The 8368-nt window shown below is 36.9% G+C and overlaps 1 long non-coding RNA gene across 1 annotated transcript; it reads left to right on the forward strand.

Moving 5' to 3' along the window:
- Nucleotides 1–248: 248 nt before the first annotated feature.
- Nucleotides 249–8103, forward strand: LOC114073126. Its single transcript, XR_003574285.1, has 4 exons — nt 249–328; nt 1474–1644; nt 4995–5018; nt 7845–8103. It is a non-coding gene; the product is annotated as an uncharacterized LOC114073126 (long non-coding RNA).
- Nucleotides 8104–8368: the final 265 nt, after the last annotated feature.

Consider the following 8368-nt stretch of genomic DNA (forward strand, 5'->3'; position numbering starts at 1 on the left):
TGACCATGTCTGTAGTGCCTGAACTTTGTTAGCAAAGTGTGCCTGTGAGTAAGTGAATGATGAGTGCTTTTGTGATGAAGATGTAATTTTATAAAATATAAAGTATTATTCCATTTTTCTTATCATTCTGTATTTAAAATGTTTATCTAAAGTATGCTGAGAAGGTTGAAGGGGAGAAAAAACAGAAGATTTTTTTTTTTCTCTCTCTTTTATTGTTGACTTTTGGATATGATACATGGAACTTACTTATTGGGTTTATGAACTTTTTTCAGTCGGCCTCTGTCTTCTAAATGGTCTGCAGCCAGCCCAGCAAGTTTTGCAGGCAGAGGTAAGGTGGTAGCAATATGGCACAGTGTATAGTAATAATCTTTATATTCTTTGAATTGAAAGTTCTAAATGCAGCTTAAAATTTTACTGTCTCAGCGTTTACCCTGTTTCCAGGTTAAAGAATGGTACATGTTGCTACAAACTGTACCTGGGGCTAATATTGCCTCACACTCGCTTCACGTTTTATGTAGTTTCAGTAGTTGCAAGTATAAGAAATAATTTGTTATTAATTGATCATCTCTCTTCGAGTTTTGTCATGGAACAGTCCCTCTCACAGAAACAAAGCATTATTCTTTGGTCTGTTCGTGATTATTAGTCTTACATCAATTGGAAATAGAAGACTCATTGTCCCTTTCATATTTTCCCATGTAGCTGTTGCTCTTTATTAAAAAAAAACCAAAACAAACAAACAAAACCAAAAACCAAACCACGTATTTGTGATTCAGAGAATTTAATTTTGTCTTGAGTTTTCATAATTTAATAACTTCAGTCTCTTTTCACAGTGTGTTAGTAACCCCTTGCCGAGTAAATCATTGAGCAGCTTTTTACAAATGGCCTGTAATTGAGAATGCTTGTTTTTTGGATACTGAAACTGTTAAGGGGAGTCAAGTTTTGAAGACCTAGAACAACGGTTAAAATTAATTGAAGCGAGTAGTTAAAATTCAGCAAATAATAGTAGGCGAACACAAAAGTACAGAAGATTAAACCCTAAAGCATTTCAGAGTATGCAGTCAGCTTGCCTGAGGCTTTATCTTAGCTCAAGTGTGGGAGCGTTTTCTTCCTTCTTTATCTCAGGGGATGCTGTGAGTTTTCTTACGTTTGTGAAGCACTGACTAATGTAATAAATCACATAATTGTTCATTTGTACTAGGGAGGGAACACACAGTTGCATTAAATAGTGCTAAAGTTTCATACAGAGTGAAGATGAGTACTTACTGTAAAACAAACTGTCCTTTATATCCATTTCATGGCAACACCAGGTCTAGTTTGCTTTTCACTCTCTGGAATTACTTGCTATCTTAACTTCACTTAAACATTTTGCATAGATTTCTCTGCTTTCTGCAAGTGCGCCGCGACAGTAGAAAATTCTAGCCTTTTACATGTAATTTTTTTTGTTTCTTTGTTTGTTTGGGTTTTTTTTGCCAGTTTCAGGCAGCAGCAAGGGTGTTCCAAGCCCTGGAACCCTGCAGAGGTCTCGCAGTGACATCGACGTCAACGCTGCCGCAGGCGCGAAGGCCCGGCACGCTGCTGGGCAGGCAGCTGGGGCTGGGCGCTTGTCAGCTGCTGGTCTGCCTCCAGGATCCTACGCTTCCCTAGGTAAGGGCAACATCTGCACCCTGCTGGGAGACGTTTTGTGAGGATTTCGGTCAAAAAGTTACAGCAGAAGTCTTAACGTATATGAAAAAAATGGTTGTCGTTTTTGGCAGTATGGGAGTGTGGCAAAAGAGAAGGTGCTCTGAAGTAAGTTACCGACTTTGCTAGGTGTTTTTTTTTTCTTGTGCTGGAAGATAGCCAATGCAGAGAATGTGTCCATACTATGCTCTTTAAATGTCTTAATCTGGAATTAATATTAAGTATTGGAAGGAGCAGTACTTTTACTTAACAGCATATGGTGATCATGATAATTTTGTTTCTAAAAATAATAGGGAAACGAGTGTCAGGGCTCTTGATTTTCCATTTTCTCAGCTCTTTAGCTGACTGTTTTACAACAAGGCTAAAGAAACATCCTGGCAGGAAGTGTTTTACAGAAGTGTTTTACACAATAATATACAACATTTTAGTTCATAGATTCCTTTCTGAGGATGTTGGTGGAAGTATGTGTATATGTTTTATGTAGGTCACAGTCTCCATTGATAGGAGTGCTTGCTGTTAAACACAGAAAATGCTACAAGCGATAAGAATGCAGAAAAAAATTTGATGGTGTTAGTGGTGTAGATGCTAGAATTTCCAATAAGTGGGAATTAAAAGTGGGAATTCCAGTAAAGGAATGTGGGCATGTTTTTGTAATTTTTAGGTTATCCATGCTATAGGTTCAGCATTCACAAAACTGTTAGTTGTTTTACTTTTCAGCTTACCTACCAGCTAGGTCACCAAGGAGACATATTCTGATATCAGTATGGCCATAGATGATCACAGAAGACAAACTGTATATTTCTTCTGATTTACCTTGTGTTTGGGGAGATGTTAGCACATATGTAGGCTATGCTTTTCAAAGCATTTGGTTGTGCTTTCTAAAATGAAAATTTAATTTAAAGGCTTAATTTGAAATGAGTAGATTGTTTTCATCAGGGCCTACTTGAAATGGCTTGAACAGCACTGATTTTAGTGTTAATTTTGTGAGTGTGAGTATCCCTGACTTAAAGTAGTACTTGCCACTTGGAATAGCGATTTTGGGTGTGGGCTCCCTCTGGTGCCCACAGAAGGGGCAGCAGAACCTGCTGGGTAACAAGTGGATGCCAACGTTAGGCTGCTTGATGAAGTGGACATGCGTGTGGCTCCCTAGAGGAGTTGTGGATGCCCCATCCCTGGCAGTGTTCCAGGCCAGGCTGGATGGGGCTTGGAGCAGACTGCTCTAGTGGAAGGTGTCCCTGTCCATGGCAGGGACCAGATGATCTCTTAAGGTCCCTTCCAAGCCAAACCATGGGAACTCTCAGTTCCTCCTAACATAACGCCTAAAAACCTGAAATCTGTGAGATGATTATTTTCCAAGATCTCAGTATTGCCTGGTCTGTTTTGTTGTGCAACAGGACAGATTTTGAACCTCAGACAAAGCTGGAGTTCAGCTGTTGTGAGAAGTAAAAGCATCACAGTGGCTTGAAGGGGAAAAAAAAAGTCAAATGGAGAACAAAGAAAGAAATCTTGCTTTGTTCATCTGTCTTCTTCATGCTGCTGAAATGAAGGGACTACTTTGGTCTTAAGAGTTTCACAGAAAATTAACTCTTGATTAGAGTTTAGAACATTTAGAACTTTTAGAACATTTAGAACTTTTAGAACATTTAGAACTTTTAGAACATTTAGAACTTTTAGAACATTTAGAACTTTTAGAACATTTTAAGCAGTATGTGATTCATGCCCAGACTTATGTAAGCAAGGGTTGAGAAGGGCACAGGGGTTTTCAGTGAAATAAACAGTGGTGGTTCTATGCAGGAAAAACATCAGAAATAAAGAAATAGCTTCTTCTCGTTGGAGATTTGGTGAGTTAGTGTGGGCAAGACAAATAATAAGCAACATTCTTTGGAAGGATTTGGGTTGCTGGAAAGCTTTACTTTGCTACCAGATGCAGTCACTGTTGGAGAATAGTGTAATGGTTGTTTGAAGTGGCAAAATAATGTAATCCTGGCGATGTCTAGTGAAGTCAAATCCTAGTGCAGACAGTGTAAGGAAAGCAGTAGCCAAGGAGACCGAGGTTTGTTTACAAGCAGTACTGCTTCACTGGTCTTGGCTGAGTCTCCTAACAGTTTTTGCGTTGTGGTAAGGTAGTTTAAATGGCACATAACCTGCCCACTCTCCCCCATGTAGAGAGTGTGACTGTTGTTTGTTCAGCTGTGGATTGACCATGGAATCCACCTCGAAATACTGTTTATTCTTAGATGTCAAAAGGTAGCCTTAAAATGAATGGAGTGTGAATCCAAGCAAGTGCCGTGTTTCAGAAGATGGGCTAATTTGTAAACTTCTTATAAAATTCTAAATGACAGAATTTTTAAGATAATGCTGACAAAAGCTTAGGAAAATGTTACTGTATTTCCATAATGGTTTCCACATCTCTCAGGTGCTGCAATTAGTACCAAAATAAATAACATTATCTCCTAGAGTTTGAATTTATTTTTACCCTTAATTGCAGGGAAACATCCACCTTTTGCTTAAACATCTACCAAATTCGAAACCTCGGAGGGCCACAAATTTATGAGCGTAGTAATCCGTAATTATCTCCAACCATCTCTTCCCTTTTTATTATTAATAGAAGAACTCTTGCTTATGATTTTTTAAAAGACTATTCTAGAAACAGGAGGACATTCTCTAGTTATTTTAAATGTTGGCTATCTTGGACATCCTTAAGTATTAATGTCCTTGTTGAGGAGGAGGCTTGAGCTGTAATTATATATGTCTCATGCTAAATATTTTAATTTTGATTGTTACTGTCAGAATATTTATGCACTACCTTCCAGCTGAATTGGTAAATATTTAATGCTTTTAAACCAGAGTGAAACTTTCTCCCACTTTTCATCTGTCTTAATTGCAGTATTTTTTTCCCTCCTGTCCCTTACTCCAGGTGGGACTTCGTGCTCAGTAGCAAATTTCATAAGAAATATAAATATTGTTATTCAGTAATTATATAGATATGTACTGATGATTCAGTAACTGTTTACACCAAGCATGAAAGCATTTCTAAATGTTTTACTGTAAGGGTTTTGTCAAATCTGACAAATACAGAGAGATGCAATATCCTTCTCCGGGGTGCTTGTACCCTGTTTTGTAATTTTGTACCTCGGACTGAGAGAAACCAGCTTTACTTAAGTTAGCTTATACATGCATGAATTAGATAAACATGTCTGCTGTATTTAATATTAATGCGTTTTCCTTAATTAATGTTTTATGACTCTGCTGTGAACACCTTTATTCTAACACACTAAGTTTTCCATGTTTCTTTGCCTGCTTTTTCAACAAAGAGGATACTTCTGACAAGATGGATGGTAAGAAATTGTTTAGTCTGTCCTCTAATTCTATTAAATATTTACTAAAGTGTCTTTTATGTAAAAGTATTGATGTTTAATATATTTGTTTGTTCATTAACAAATTACTATGCTGTTTTCATTAACCCCTGTGTAATCTTGATGTCTCACTGTATGTGTTATTGCTGATTTTGTCAATGTTGTTAATGTTTGGGCAGTACAGCAACAGAAACTTTATCAGAAATTGGGCATTACTCCTGTTTTTGAAAGAAGCTCAATTAACTGCAGAGCAGTTCTCTAATCAATACATGCTGCTTTTTAACCAGTCTAGTTCCAGCATGTTTCATAGTTTAACATGTAAAGTAAATTTTTTTTAACTTGGCAGAACAGCACTGGAAGATGCTTGACCACTTAACCACGGATTACAAAAAATACCACTAAACTCTTCTCTGTCAAAATCTACTCTACCTATATAATTTCAAGTGCTTGTAAATCCTGTAATACAGTGTAATTCAATTAAAGAATCACTTGTGAAGACCTTACCTGTTAAAATAGGTTACCAAGTCTTCCACCTAGGTTTTAGTGCTTACTTTTTCTTAATTCACCCTATTATAAACACATGGAGGGACTGCAAAACAGTTGAGAATCAGGCTTCTCATAGCAGTTTTCTGTTTCAGGTGTGAGCAAATAATGCTTCACTCATGCTGCTTTATATATGGTGCTTCACCAGCTTCTGAGCTGATGCTCAGAGTCCCAGCTGGATGCCCAAAGATTCCAGTTCTAATTTATTGCTTGGGGACACTTAAAAAGCACTTTAAAAGTTTGTGCAATCCCTAGTTTGCTGCTTGCTTTTTAATTCGTGTTTATTAACAGTATTAACAGGTACGTGTTTTGAAGAACATTTAATTTACTGGAAGCAAAGCAGGTGATATTTTTCATAGAAATGAAAACAGTGAGAAGACAGATCTCTAAAACCCAGAATCCTGAATCATTTTATTAAAGCACAGATGCTTTTTGAAAGAATTTGAGCCATTTTTGAGCATTGAAGATGGCGAGCCTATTTAAATAAAATGAGGAGGGTTTTACAGTGCAATAGTGTCCCTGTCACTTAATTCCAGATCATATTTCCCTGTGTTGCATGTAATAGGATTTATTTATAACTGTTTGTGCTAAACACTTAATCTTGAGCTTTTGCACATTGTCACCAGCACCCTAGGGCCATGTTTGCAGGCTTTTTCTTCAGTAGCCACTGCTAATGGTGTTGCACATGTATCTGTTTAAAAGTAGTAGGGGAAATGCTACACAACTGATCAGAGTAACAGAGGTTTTTGTTTTCTGAAGGGTATCTGTAGATATGATGTGCAAGATGGAGTGAACACAGCTTTGCTCTCCAGCTGTAGTTGTTTGATATAACTGTTCTGATCTAACCACCACCAGGATCAAATAACCATTTTTACTTTCCCCACTAACCTTGTCCACGTGTTTTTATTGCTTCTTTCTGTTAGTGCCTTGTAATATTCCATTATCAGTCACTGTAGGCGAACCAACTCCATAAAACTGATTTCATAAAACTGTGTAGTGTTCTGTTATTTTGCTTTTGTGTGGTAGCACAAGAGCCACGAGGAAGGAGAAACAGAACCACCCCTTGTAGGAACTGTTAGCCTGGCTTAGGTGTTACATAAAATCTGCCTTTCAGGATCCAGCTCTGGAAGAATGTTGGATTTGGAAGGGTAGTTCAGGGTTTGGGGGTTTGGCTTTGCAGTCTTTTGGCTTTTTTTTTGCTTTTTTTTTTTTTAAAGAATTGGCAAATTTGATCTGGAAAACTTTGAGGCACTCCTACATACATATCACTGAAAGCGATTTTTGTGAAGAAGCATTGAAATTTACACTGAACTAATTTTTTAGAGGGATTTTTTTAAAAATACTGTCCTGAAGATACTATAACTTGAGAAAGCCATAGCCAGATTTACTAAGAAAGTTAAATTTAGACTAACCAAAGACTCTAACAGATGTTTTCGGCATTGTATTTTCTTGCAAGGCAGAAATAGAAGAGTGTGAAAACGAAAACTAAAGTACCCTCTGATTTTTTGCAGGGCATTTAATACTTTTATCACTAGTAATGTATATTTTATTCCATATTGAGCTTTGTTTCAAAGGCACTTAGAGGAAGGAAGGACTGCAGATTAGGCATCTTGCCATCAATTCCTAGGGTACTGATGTCAGGAAGAAGACTTGTCTGATTCTCATGTTGTCAAAATCAAGTCTTGTTAAGCTTGGCATACTTGTTCAAGTGTATTCTGGTTTCAACAAGCTTATATTCCTTCCAATTCGCCGAGCAAAACTTGATCTTGTCCATGTACATCTTGCAAATAATCACAGGCTTAATTCAGAGAAATCCTCCTGGCTGGCAGTTCCTATCAAATTATCGCTGTCCAGTGTGGGGAAACACTGTCTTTGTGTTTTTCTCTGAGCTTATGTATAATAGTATGTTTTACATTTTCAGAAGAGCTTGCACTACAGTATTTTTAATGTCTGTTTTGATCTGTTGTGTCATTTTGTTGACTTAGCTCATAAATGTAACTTTTTCTATTGATTTTGTTTTTTGTGGTTTTGTAACAAGTTTGGAAGGCAGTATTGTGCATAGTGTTTTTGTAAATCCCTAACAGTGTAGTATGGATATTTCTTGATAATTTTACTTCCATTCAATTATGGAGTTGCAACACAGAAGCTTTAGCTATCTTGGCTCGGTTAAAATTTGTCAAGATTCCTAAGATTAATATCAAAAAGGAATTTGAGAGAGACAGTATTGTTTGGAATATCATGTATTTTATTATTTTTCCTGTTTAGGAACAGCTTCTGAAGATGGTAAGAAAATATTTTGTTAGACTAGTTAATATTTTCAGCTTCATATTTTCATTGATACAAATTAAGCTTTAAAAGTAGAATATGGTCTTTCTGGGGCTTTGTGGAGGTTCATAACAGACAGCTTATGCATCTAATACTTGGTTGTCATGTAGTATTTTTAAAATTCTTTTGCTTTTAATTCTCAAGTAATTTTCATTTGCAGTGTAAGTGTCATTGCTTAACATTCCTACTGTCAAAATGTAGGGGCTTTATAATTTTGCATTTGTTTTTTTAAAGCAAATCTTGTCTCAGGCTATTTCATCAAATATGTTCATGCTCTGGGAAGCAGGTGCTACTATTCCTCATCTCTTTGAGACTCAGGAGTTAGTTTTCAGTATGCTTTTAACATTTAAACCTGTCATTAGTGAATGGGATGTGGGGGCTCCAAATGAGTTAACAGTTCGTTTGCCTCACAGACACAAACTGGTTTGTTTTACGTTGATAAAATCGAACCAGGTTCCAAGTGA

The sequence above is a fragment of the Empidonax traillii genome, unplaced genomic scaffold (assembly GCF_003031625.1).
Source record: "Empidonax traillii isolate 1590-97213 ecotype Southwest subspecies unplaced genomic scaffold, ASM303162v1 scaffold5426:size8368, whole genome shotgun sequence".
NCBI lineage: Eukaryota > Metazoa > Chordata > Aves > Passeriformes > Tyrannidae > Empidonax > Empidonax traillii.